This window comes from Chiloscyllium plagiosum, chromosome 33 (assembly GCF_004010195.1).
Source record: "Chiloscyllium plagiosum isolate BGI_BamShark_2017 chromosome 33, ASM401019v2, whole genome shotgun sequence".
Classification (NCBI taxonomy): Eukaryota; Metazoa; Chordata; class Chondrichthyes; order Orectolobiformes; family Hemiscylliidae; genus Chiloscyllium; species Chiloscyllium plagiosum.
In genome coordinates this window covers 43,343,816-43,358,010 of record NC_057742.1, presented here as the reverse complement: position 1 = coordinate 43,358,010, position 14,195 = coordinate 43,343,816, and the positions used below count along the sequence as shown (strand labels likewise).

The window sequence follows — 14,195 nt, the reverse complement described above, 5'->3', positions numbered from 1 at the left end:
GGTAGGTATAGGGCAGATGTTAGGGGTAGGTTCTTTACTCAGCGTGTCGTGAGTTCATGGAATGCCCTGCCAGTAGCAGTGGTGGACTCTCCCTCATTATGGGCATTTAAGCGGGCATTGGATGGGCATATGGAGGATAGTGGGCTAGTGTAGGTTAGGTGGGCTTGGATCGGCGCAACATCGAGGGCCGAAGGGCCTGTACTGCACTGTATTCTTCTATGTTCTATGTTCTATAACTGCTGGGAGAGCACTATAGACTTCACTGTAGGGTCAGAAGATCGAGAAATGCAAATACCTGGGCAAATTTCAGGAAAGTGCTAATGAGAAAAAGAGGATTTTAATTTCCTCAGCGTAGGCTTGGATATTTATCGTGTCAAAAAATTAGAGGGATCAGAATTCTGAAAATACCTCCCAGGAGAATATTTTAATAATATGTTTACAACAGACAGTTTTAATACAGTCTTTGCAAGAAAGGGGTGAACCTGGACTTAACTTTAGGTAATGAACTCGACCAAGTGGTTAAAACATCAATGGTGGAGCGCATTTCAGACATTATAAATCTGTTGGATTCCAGATTGTTCTGGAAAGGGATAGGAAAAAGTCTGAACCAAAGTTCTGAAAGGGGGAAAGACAATTTTAATAAGACCATGTAATGATTTGACCAGAGCGGACTTATTGGTAAATCTGAGTCAGAGCAGTGTGACACATTTAAGACAGAAACAACACAAGCACAGGGACGACATTTTGGCCATGAAGCCACAACATGGGACCAAGGATGCAGCGATCTCTGGACGTCAAAGGGAGGCTTACGGTATACACTGAAGTCTCAAAACAATAGAAACTCTGATGAAGTACAGAATGTGCAAGGGGGAGTTTGAAAGAAAGAGAAATTAGGGAGAAAGAGCAAAAGGGACCATGAGAAAATAATAGCAGTCAGCATAAAGGAGAATATTAAAACAAGTTACAGGCTCATTCATAATAAAAGGATATTTGGGAAACAGTAATGCCCATTAAGTGTTATTATTGGCGTGGAGCCAAAGGATTCTGTTATGGTCAAAATAAATGTGTTGTGTCGATGTTCACTAGTAAGAGGAACAATGTGGGTATAGACTTCATGGAGAATTGTTGTGATGTACTTTCAGAAATTAGGAGAGGTGATGTGATGTTCTGTGTTATCCTGCTGGATGAAAAGTAGTTATATTTGCAAGGCAGATGAAATGTATGCCAAGCTATTGAGCGATGCAGAGGATGAAATAGTTGAGTTGCTGGCAATAATTTAGAATTCCTGTCTGGCCACAGGGACCAAATGAGTGCAGACCAGCCAGTGTAGTACTGTTATGTAGGACAGAGGATGGTATAAACAATGAAACAAAGGCCTGTCTAGGCTCAGTGGTAGGGAAACTATTGGAACAAAAGAGGTGCGGAATTAGACTTTATTTGGAAAATTAATCAACAATTTTCAGCATGGTTGTATTGAGGGGAAGTCATGTCTAAGCACTTTGCTGGTAGTTTTCAAAGAGGTAAGTTGATGTTCAGACGACAGCAAAGATCAGAGCCAATGGGATCTGAATTAATTTGACGAATTGGATCCAGAACTGGCTGAGTGGCAGGGAGCAGAGAATAATTGTCGGAGGATGTTTTTGTGACTGGAAATGCATGTCAAGTGGGGCTCTGCAGGGATCAATGTTAATTTCTTTGTGTTTTCTCTTAGCAACAAATGATTTAGATGAAAAAGTAGGAGGGTTGATCAGTGAGTTCACAAATGAAATGAAAATTGCCATGTCTTGGTAAGTAATGAACATAATAGCTTTACTTTGCAGGAGGATATAGAAGGTTTGGCCATATAAGCAGAGAAATGGCAAATGGAAATCATTCTGGATAAGTGTAAGTTGATGCACTGGGGCAGAAGATACTGCAAGATATTGGGTGTTGAATGGCAGAAGCCTGGAAAGGACTTAGGATATTTGGTGTATATTCCAATCCATCCCTTAATGTACTGTGACAGCTGGATAAAGAGGCCAAGAAGGTGTGGAGGTTATTTGCTTTTACTAGTCGAGCCATTGAATTTAAGAGGAGGGAGATGATACTGGAACTGAATGAAACGCTGGTTAGGCCACACTGATGTATTGTGTACAGTTTAGGACTGCATGCGATCGAAGGAAAGTGATTACACTGAAGGCAGCATTGATGAGATTTGCCAGGAATTTTCCTGAGCTGGAGAGTTTTAATTATGAAATTAGATTAGATAGACTGGTGTTTTCCTTGGAGCAAAGAGGAATGAGGGTGAAGATAATTGAGATGTCTGGAATTATGGTAGGCATAGGCAGAAATCTTTCCCCTTGATAGAAGGATCAATGCCTTAGCGGCATAGGGTTAAGGTAAGGCCAGGAGGTTTAGTGTGGATCTCAGGGGAAAACAAAATCAAACAGAGGATGGTGTGAACCTAGAGCTCAGTGCCTGTAAGTCATGTAGTGGCTGAGCCCCTCATAATATATAAGAAGTTTTTCAATGCATATTCGCAATGGCAAGTCCCACAAGACAATGGATCAGGTGCCGTCATGTTGGACTGGAATGGTTAGGTGGTTGTTATTGATAGGCGTGGACTGGATTGACCAAAGGACCTTTTCCTGTGCTGTATGCCTCTATGATTCTGTGGAAAGTGTTATAAATAATGCCTTATTCAGGTTAATCAAAAATGTTCTGTTTATCTCAGTTCCCACAACACTTGTTAACATATGGCATTCCAGTGCTGTTCTGTGACCCCATATGTTGAACCTAACAGTAGATTTTGCTGGGGCAATCTGCCTCTGACTCGGTCAGAGTTATCTGGCTGCTCAGGATGTAAGTTCCCTTCTTGTTTCTCACTGAAGGGTAAGTCTTCAATCCAGTCATGATTGGTTCCCCACTCTTCTTCCAGGTCACCTTGGTGATGTCAGGGGAATAGTCCATTGCCAAAAAACCAAAGATATAGAACCTTCGGTATTGTGCTGCTGACAGGAGGAGACTAAGCCGTAAAGTATGGGGGGAGATGGTGTCTCCTGGAAAGAATGACCAATTTAGCAAGTTATTTTCTGTTAAATCAACCTTATTAGTTACTCAAACACATTGTCAGCTGTAAACGTATGCCAGTATGTTCCCACTAAAATCTACAGCATAACTTGAGTTTATTTTTGTTTCCTATCAGTTATTGATTGTGATCTTTTGGTTCCCTTTCCAGAAAAATGCCTTCTACCTTGACCATTACCATATAATTTAGAAATTGGAACACATTGAACTCACCACCAGTAACTGTTTGAAAATCTCGCCAGTTGACACTTTCATTGGATTGCAAGTGAAGAGTGGAGACGTTTCACGAAATGCAAACCAAGTAAATGAGGATTCATATAAATTCTGCATTATGAAAACAAGCCATTTGACCCAACAAGTCCAAACTGGCTCTCTGAAGAGTAACCCAAGCAGATTCATTCCCCTACCCTATTACTTTAAATTTAACCCTGACAAATGAACCTAAAGTCCAAATGCCTCAATACCACAGACAATTTAGCATGGCTAATTCACCTAGCCTGCACATCTTTGGACTTTGGGAGGGAAATCAGAGCATCCAGAGGAAACCCACGCAGGCACGTGTGCCACCTCCACATAGACAGTCACCTGAAGCTGGAATAGAACCCAGGTCCCAAGCACTAAAGGCAGCAATACTAACCACTGAGCCACCATGTTGCTCTACTGTGCACCATACTGTTGGAAATCAGAAAAAAAAACAGAAATTGCTGGAAAAAACAAACATCTGGCAGTACCTGTGAAGAGAAAGCAGAGTGAACATTTCAGAACCTGTGACCCTTCCTCACTTATTAATGCAAGTCAGGATGTTCTTCAGGGAAGAAGGTCACAGCAGCAGCAGCTCAGGCAGGAGCTGAGCACTGGGACTGTGAAGATCTCTGTCACAGCTGACCTTATGTCAAGTGTCTGGAAGTTGAAACTTCTAATTGACAATTACCTGAATTCTGGAGGTCTCTGAAAAATGGAGGATCATTAACTTTCAGAGACCTTGGAGTGTTACAGCTAACTGAGCTGAGCATTTATGTAAGTATGATTTGAGAAATTAACAAGTGCTCTTTAACCTCAGAAATTATTAGACTGACACGCATTTCAATGCCAAAACTCCAATCTGTCAGACTAACTACCACTCTCACTTTCTGTCCAGACGTAATTTTCCACTCACATTGATGGCTCCTCCCCTCCTTCATGCCCATTCAGCCCCAGAACAAAGGACCCCCATCACAAGACAGGTACACACATCCGAGGCAATCCATAATGGTAGTGCCGATGATCAGAGAGATCTCAGTGTGCATGTACATAGATCCCTAAAAGTTGTCACCCAGTTTGATAGGGTTGCAAAGAAGGCATGCGGTGTGTTAGAGTTTATTTGTAGATGGATTGAGTTTCGGAACCATGAGGTCATGATGCGACATGGTGCGACAGCACTTGGCATATTGTGTACAGTTCTGGTCACCACATTATAGGAAGAATATGGAAGTTTGGGAAAGGGTGTCGAGGAGATTTACTAGGATGTTGCCTGGTATGGAGGGAAGGTCTTATGATGAAAGGCTGAGGGACTTGAGGCTGTTTTCATAAGAGAGGAGAAGGCTGAGAGGTGACTCAGTTGAGACATATAAGGGTTAGATAGGGTGAGGAGTGACATCCTTATTCCTCAAATGGTGATGGCTAGCACAAGGGGACATAGCTTTAAATTGAGGGGTGATAGATATAGGACAGATGTCAGAGATAGTTTCTTCACTCTGAGAGTAGTAGGGGCATGGAATGCACTGTCTTCAACTCTTGTAGACTCATCAACTTGAAGGACATTTAACTGGTCACTGGATAAACATATGGATGAAAATGGAATGGTATTGGATAGATATGCTTCAGATTGGTTCCACAAATTGGCGTAACATTGAGGGCTGAAGGGCCTATGCTGTGCTGTAATGTTCTCTGTTCTATACTCCAGATGGACATGTCATCTCAATTCCTTTCAGTCAATTTCAGTCCTGCCACCCTGCACTTGGTCTGTGGTGAATCTGGCCCTGACTGGACCTAGCAACATTATTTTCACAACCTCTCTCTACTCCCTAGATCACTGACCTTTCAACTTACCCAAGTCAACCTATATACATTGCATCCTAGCTTCATACCCAGCTGTCCTTTACTGTTTGCCACTTCGCTAGATTGTGAGCTTTGCATTTCAACATCATATCCACCTGCCACTTCATCACAGTGACTTTCTACCCCTGAACCAGCCTGGCACCGTGCCCACCTCCAACTAACCAGCTTAGCACAGGCAGACCTCCTGCACTTCAGCTCAAACTGCCCCTCACCTACCAAGCACAATTCGACCAAATTATCTTTGTGACTATTGCCATTTGCCTTGATGCCACCCTGCCTGACTATGTGTATACAAGCTTACCCAGCAGCCACTCAATACCTCACAGCCTATCAACTCAAGCTCCACCATATTACCACTCCAAACCCTCACTAGCTCACCACCTTCCAACTTGGAGCCTACTCCACCATAAAGTCAGAGAGTTACAAAGTCATACAGCACAGAAACAAACCATTCAGTCAAGCTCATCCATGCTGATCAGAGTTCAAAAATTAAACTAATTCCATTTGTCTGCCTTTGGCCTACATTCATCCAGACCTATCCAGTTCCTAAATGTCTTCTAAATGTTGTAACTGTCTCTGCATTTACCACTTCCTCTGGCAGTTCATTCCAATATCCAGAACAGTTGCAACACAATATCCCAACCCTAAACTCAATGCTCTCATCAATGAAGGCACACATGCCAAACACCTTCACCATGCCAGCTACTTGAGACAATACTTTCAAGAATCTATGTCTCTGAGCCCCCAGGACTCTCTGTTCGACAGCACTACCCCAGGCCCTACTATTAACTCTTAAGTTGTGAAATGATTTGTATTTTCAAAATGCAACACGCCATATTCATATAAATTAAACTCTGCCTGCCACCCCTCAGCCCATTAACCCATCTGATCAAGATCTTGTTATTCTTTTAGATAAAGGTCAATGTTAATTATAACACCAATTTTGGTGTCATGCAAATTGACCAACCATGCCACATCCAATGTTTTCAGAGCTTTCAACCCTGTTCGTTTTTTTTCCCCACATACTCATGGTATTTTTGAAGGATTGAAATAAACTATCTTCTTCTTGAAATCATTTAATATTTTGATGTGAATCAATTTCTGTGGCAGAGAATCACAAAGTTTTACAATTCTTTAGTTGAACAGCAAACAATCAGGTTCAATTTTATCAGGTGTTGGAAAGACTGTCAAGCAGCAAGATGTATGATGATCTCATGAATGAAATAGCATTCTAGAGGGGCCGAGGTGCCTTCTTTAGCTTCTAATTTGTATGTTTACATGTTCCTTCGGCAGCACGTTCCAAAACTGTGATCTTTGTAAAGGCAAACTTGCATGTATGTGCTTCACCTGAAAGCTCTCCTCCAAATCACACTCCATTTTGACTTGCAACTATTTCACTGCACCTTTACCCTTTCTGGATCACAACCATGGAACTCATTTTCTAACAGCGCTCTGAATGTTCTAATACCACACGAACTTCAGCAATTCAAGTAAGGTAATAACAACTGGTTTGTCAAGGAGATATAAAAAGTCTGACACTTCCATACCTGTTTACAGATGCAAATAACCACTGGAAGAATTGAAAATTATTTGAGGCACTTGTGTGTCCACACGAGATGACATGCTGAATGGTATCCTTCTGTGTGGGTTCACTGTGTTTTCATTGAACTAACAGAACTATTTCTTAATCGTATAATGAGAATGAAGCTATCCTTTTTATTGTAACACGGCAATCATACATTATACTTCCCTGGAATAAAGAAATATAATGTTCAATTAAAGGGATCTGACTATTGGGATGTTTGAATTGGAAATTGTCAGAGATTTAAACCTTATTTTCATGAGCAATTAATTATAGCCTCTGTGTCACTTTAAATACTCACAGAAATGTCTTTCAGAAATGGTGTCTCCCTTTGTTATGTGCAGTCGGAACATTAAATCTGGGATACTTTTTGCTTGTTAATCAGAGGTGTTAAAGAGTTTTGCACAAAGGGAGGCCTGTGGAGTTAGCTCACAGATCCATCATGATCTAAGTCAGTGGTGGAAAAGGTCGAGGGACTGAGTATCCAACTCCTGCTCCTATTTCCGATTATTGTGTCAGTTGTTAGGCTAGCACCGGTGGTGAACACTTTTTATTAAAATATTTCAACAAATTAATTGTTTAATACATTCTTTAAAATGTTCTGTTGATTATTTGGAATGGAAGCATTGACATTCTCTATTTGAGTTGTCAAAATAACTCCCACCCATTACAGCAGCCACTGCACTTTGGGACGTGTTGTTACTTCATGATATAGTTTCTTCTGAAACAATGGCTCTAGATCAGATCACTCACATTCAATGATTCTCTGATACTAAATATCTCTGAACATTCTCAATTTGTTAAAATGTATTTTCTCAACAAACAACTTGTTTAATCGAACAGAACTTTTTTTAATGAAACAACAAACTTTGAGTGCTATTAATCCGAAATAAAGATGGAAATTTCTGAAGAAACTCAGCAGATCTGGCAGCTCCTGTGGAGAGAAAGCAAGATTAGCGTTTCACATCCAGTGACTCCTCATCAGCAAACTGTTTGCATATGTTTGGCACATGAACTCACAGCTGTTAATTTAAACAGTGATTAAGCTTGCTTGACTACTGTTCAAAAAGGATTCTTAGCAGAGGTACTGAATGATCTGACATATCAATTGAAGACTAATTGAAAAGCTATCACCATCTGTTGCAAGTGTTGGATTCAACGGAAAACATGCAGTACTAAACAAATTCAAATACAGCACTGCTTTGCTGTAAACTGGAACAGCCTTGATATAATCGCATCAAATATATTTGAAAAATGATGAATTCTGGATTAGTTATAAATGATATTGATAGAAAAGCTAGTGGAATAGCCAGCATTTCTTTTAGTTACTCCTTTAACCCCAGCTAGCGATGCCCAAAAGTTCATGGACAAGTAGTTATTTGAAAAATGTTGCTAACCCCCGCCAAATTTCTGTCTAATATGTAAGAGACACAAGTCAGGACAATGATTGAATAGATTTCACATGTCTCTGTGAGTGGAATTCGAACACCCAAAGAACTCAATGTTTTTTTTGCCCCGAATTAACCTGATAAGAAATGGTATTACATACCTCTCTAACACGTTGTAAATGAACACAAGCCACCTGGCTGAGAGTCAGGGACACCTTCTACGACATCACAACAGACCTGAACACAATGAGGTCGACAATATTTCGGACAACAGTCTACCTGTTTGACAGTGCATAAAACATGTTAATTATTAACACCTTCCAACAACCCGAGATTATTACAGAAGGTTTACACAATGAAAGTAACATTTCACCAATTATCCAAGAATACTTTGATAGTATTTCTGAATTGTTCAAACTCTATGGAAAATATAGAGGAATAAAACTAGGGATTGCATAAGGATTAAATTCCCTTATCACTGGAATTCCACTTAGGACTCACTTCCTCTTACCCCTGTGCATGGTCTACTTAGATTGAAATAGATTGTATTATACCATTGATAGTAACATTAAAAGCTGATGATAGGTTCTCAAAAAAAAGCAAAATAATTTCTGATTCTACGTTGTGCCACTAAATAATTCACGAACAATTGTGGTGCAAATAAAATTTGCAGCATATTTCTTTCTGCCTCGCTCAGTCAAATATCCGTTGTTGCAAATAACCGATTTCAAAACTCTTGCAATCTACCTTTTGTTACTGAAGTGTTTGTTCTGATTCTAACAATTAGTCAAGGCTCTCAGTTCTGAGGCACCTCATCAAATATTACATTTCTGGCAGCTAAAAGTCGTTCTGAAGAGCCAGATGAAATTTAACTGTCTGAAATTCAGGTGTCCGAACCAGACGATTTACAAATGGTCAGAACCAGTTGACAGGACTGTCGGAGATAGCACAGAAACCAACTGTACAACAGTCTTGATCCTAGCAGATGTAGCTGCTTAATTCATCATGTCAAATGTATTCGCTGTAATTTAACTTCTCTAAGAGGAATTAACCAAAGGATAAGCATTAATACGAACAAGAACTTTTTTGCAATGAATACAGATAACCACTGATTTAATAAACTTATTAAGTCATTGTAATTAACAAAATTATTTAGGTTATGGACAGCTCCGGAGAAAATGGGATTATTCTCTAAATTATTTTTACTTATTCTTAAAACATTTCTTGAACGTTGGAGATTTTGCACGCACTGCACAAAGCCAATACCGCATTCCATTGTGGAACAGCATTTCTGTTGAATAAATTCGGGCATATATTTACTGTCAGGTTTGCATTACAATGGCAAGTTCATTTTCTTCGCTTCTTTGTAATGAACTTGTAATGAATTTTAAAAGATGTGTGGATTGAAAAGCTGTTTCTGCCCGCTTTAACTGATGTCTGAATAAATGATCGTCACACTTAACGATCGCCAGAGTAATCTCCTTTAGGTTGCTACATTGCAATAATCGATCAAGTATATTACTTAAAATAAATATTACCCTATTTTCCATTTGTATTAACAATGTGCTGTATTACCCTTTAGTTCCTGTCTTCTGTAAACTTGTGCAATCTGCATATGTCTGAATGAATTGACATAAAACCCATTCTCTGGATTCACAGCAAGTATTCCTGTATGCGTTCATGATATTTATTTTAATTATTTCGAAATCTAGCCTTGCTCACATAATCCAATATAGCAGTTGCTTCCTAATGAATGATTCTTCAGTTGGTATGTTGTTGTAAAATATAACTATTTATTTAAAACAAACCGATTGGGAACACCTAAAGCCAGAACTGTTCAGACCAAATCACTCATTTAATGTTTTAGTTTTTTCCTTCAAATCTAGTTTAATCAGGGACATAATTAATTAATTCAAGTTACTTGTGAAATGGTGAATGCAGTGAAGTTGATCTGCTCTTCACCGAAATATTTCGGGCAGAATTTTTAAATTGTTTTTGCCAATGATCTTTTCCAGGAGCAAAATCTGTGTGTAGTGTACAGTGGAATTGAAAGGTGACTCTTGATGAATGATGTCATAGTCATGGCATTATTACTCAATAGCAAGAACTTTTAGTACATTATTTTTTTAAATTGTATTTATATTTTTCTGTGACTTGTAAACTACTTAAATAAATACCTTGTGATTGAAGTAGATAAGTGAATTCTGAATTTGGAATGCATGGAGTGGATTCGATTAATCCTCAATTATTACTTCTAAATAAAAATCGTGCCCAAAGTTTTTTTCCTTCATTTCCAAAACCATTGCTATTTGCCTTTCACTTCAGGAAAGTTCAACTCGCATGCTAGTTGCATTCAGTGAGGAAACCGGAGCGATTCACTGTCACCAACCATGTAAACAGAAAGAAAAAACAATGTTGAAACCAGAAACAGCTTCAGAAAGATATTAAAAAATTATCCAAGCACATTCTGTCCTCAACAGAAAAAAAAACCCATTAAATCATAGCACGGAGGAACAATGATGTGTTTGCAGCAGAACTGGCTCTGCATATATTTTCAACAGAACATAGAACATAATGTAACCTCACATAAAAAAAATCCCAAATTGGAATTCAATAAAATTGCTCACCATCAAGCAAGCTAATAACTAAATTGAATAGAAACAAGAAGTCACAACAGCAGTCTTGTTTATGAGGTGACTTATTTAATAATATTTAAAACATTAACATTTTCGGCAACCGTTCAATTTACTAAAACCTGTACATTTCCTGATCATGTCAATTTTGCGCAGTGCACAGTAGAGCAGTTGGAGGCATATATTGATTAATCACTTTAAGGTCAAAACAACATTAGTTCAATGGACAAACATTACACATTATAATCACATGTTATCATAAGTTTAGTCTCAATTACAAAATCTGATCAATTTGGCAGTTTAAAATTTTAGTCCCAAATTTTAGTTTGAATGAGGTTACTCAAAACAGACTAGTGAGTTTTGAGAAGATTTGTAGCTCAGGTAGAGGTTTTGGGTGTAGATTTGCTTGCTGAGGTGGAAGGTTAGTTTGCAAACGTTTCGTTGCCATACTAGATAACATCATCAGTGAGCCTTCAGATGCAGCTTCAGTATGGTGATGAAACATCTGAAGATGAACCTTCCAGCTCAGCGAGCAAACCTCCATTCAAAACAGACTTTACTTAGTTTACAATTAGATCTGAGTTTTTTTTAAAGTCAATGCACTAAAAAAGTCAGGTTTTTATTCATTTCTCATGTTTCCATATTTCTGCCTTAAGTTGCTCTTCAGACAGTTACAAACAGATATAATGTTTTCAATCAAGCAGAAAAAACAATTGTCACATGAGTTTGCCAAATGCAGAAACGATTCAGGAAAAACAAAGAACTTCATAAATATTAGTAATTAAAAGTAATCTTGAAAGATAATCTCGCTAAAGCGCTTGTCATCAACAAAATTAGCAAACTTATCAACAAAATACAATCATGTTAAGAACAGTATGCAACTGAGAAATATATTCAAGAAATTAATAATGGTATTTTAGCATATTTTCATTATGTTTGGTAATATTTCAAACATCTTTAAAATCATAGCATTTGTTTTCAATAATAAAACTCACAGATAGTGGGTGTCACTGACATTCAGTATTATTTATACCTTATGATTAAGACAGTTAAGGTTTTTCAGGTAACCAGCCACACATAATGCCCATCTGATTTTAAAACAATCCACCAAGCAACTGAATCCACTATCACCACTTTAGCTATTTATTGGAAGTTAATTTAAGTTTACAATCAGTTGTAACAAAAATCAATTAGAACCAAACCAAGCTCAGCGCAGAATCTGAGTTTCATTAAATTCAGGAATTGTTCACACGAATAGAAAGTTTTAAAAAAAGAGACTAAGGAAGTTTAAGGTTCTTACCTGTAGTCACCTTCACCATGGTCCCTGGACCCAGTAAGGAAAATAGTCATAGTGTTACATTCTCTGTCTGGGCCACACAATAACGGGCTCTGCATAAAACAAGCTAAAAATCTGCCACGGGCAAAATAAAGACGCAATAAATCTTCATCACATTATAATTGCACTAATGGATACTGATCATTCTTGATAAATGATTATATCGTTACATACTTGATAGAGTAACATATGAGCTGATTCTCAAAATCACCAACAGGTGCACCAATAATTATCATCACTTTGCATATTAAACAGTGATATTTGCATAAAACCCCACAGAACTAATATGAGTTTAGATGGTTTGTAGAAGTAAACAATGACGTGTTTCAAACAATGTGGGCTGAATATGTTTTTGTATTGATCATAATTGTAGTGCCATCCCTGTATTGTCGTATCACAGCGATGCCGAGCAGTACAGAAGCTGCACTCATCATCTGTTCTATACTCTGGGTCTCATTTTTCATGTGGAATAGATATTTAGTACTGATTGCATGGCGGCATGGTGGCTCAGTGGTTAGCACTGCTGTCCCACAGCGCCAGGGACCAAGGTTCAATTTCAGCCTGGGGTGACTGCCCATGTAGAATTTGTACATTCTCCCTGTGTCTACGCGGGTTTCCTCTAGGTGTTTCAGCTTCCTCCCACAGTACAAAGATATGCAGGCCAGGTGAATTGGTCCCTCCCATAGTGTTTGACACATTACTGTGAGGGAATATGTGTTTGGGTGGGTTATTCTTCGGAGGGTTGGTGTGGACTTGTTTGGCTGAAGGGACTGTTTCCATACTTTCTTAGGGAATCCAATCTAATCATATTTCAAATTTAATGTCATTGTTTACATAACACAGAGCTGTCAGATATACAAAAACTAACTTATGCCCAAACATTTAATTGATAGAAGCATCAGCAGTACATAAGACATGCCCAAAACTTTGTCCCATTGTATTACCTAGTTTGTTAGTTTTGATGGTACATTTCCTATTTGATGATTCGGAGATGCCGGTGTTGGACTGGGGTGTACAAAGTTAAAAATCACACAACACCAGGTTATAGTCCAACAGGTTTATTGGAAGCACACTAGCTTTCGGAGCGACGCTCCTTCATCAGGCAATCACCTGATGAAGGAGCGTCGCTCCGAAAGCTAGTGTGCTTCCAATTAAACCTGTTGGACTATAACCTGGTGTTGTGTGATTTTTAACTTCCTATTTGATAGTTTTGTTAGTGGCAACCTGAGGTCTGCTTCAATCACAGTTGGTATAACTGCATTTAAAACTTGCACTGACCGTCAGTTTACAATGGATTTGACAAACGTTCCCTTTAGCTGTTTTTAAAAGGGTCCTCCCTTGGTTCCTCTCGCTGTGATATCTTCTACAGTAAAAGATGGTGGTGTCTTCGATCTTCAGGCTCTTCATATCCAATGTGAAAATATTGTTTGAAGTGTCTTTGGACACAGTAAATCGATCCTTAATCGCCGGGGCATAGTTATTGCTGGATGAACTATAGTAGCTAACCAACCACTCCAGGTCCTGTCTGGGAATCTGTCTGACCCAACTCATGTAGAAGTTGCCAAGATCGAACCCGCTGGTTTACAGGTCAGTTTCAGAGTGCCTTTGAGAAAGGCCGCTCTCTGCCTCTTTCCCTCTGGTTGATTCAAGTTAATCCCCGACTGGGCATCTTTAAAAAGAAAACAAAAAAGTAAACATTAATGCTGATGAAATGATGTCTGAGTTTTTTACATTCCTGGAGGAGACTAACATTGAGAGGGGAACAAAGGTAGATTGAACAAAAAAAAACTCACATGATAAGAAAGTCAGTAACAAACTGAGAGAAATTGTCAACGTAATCATTCTGATAACTTGTGGAAAATGGATCGGTCAAGACCTTTCTAAACAAACCAGGAGTGTTGAGTTCCAGTCCAGTTCCCAGAATATATATGACCATCAGAAGGAACTGGCTTACAGGTTTCGCCTGTTGGTTTCCTGCTGGAGGCTGAGACTGGATCTTCATATCACCTTACACAGCCTGAACAAATAGGCTCATATATTTACACAAGGTTGTTCATAAACATGGGCACATGCATGACTTGGGATACTGCTTT

At 38.9% G+C, this 14,195-nt stretch overlaps 1 pseudogene; it reads right to left on the bottom strand.

The window, feature by feature from the left end:
* Positions 1 to 13,653, bottom strand: part of LOC122539650 — a 17,547-nt pseudogene extending 3,894 nt beyond the window's left edge.
* Between the last annotated feature and the right edge of the window lie 542 nt (positions 13,654 to 14,195).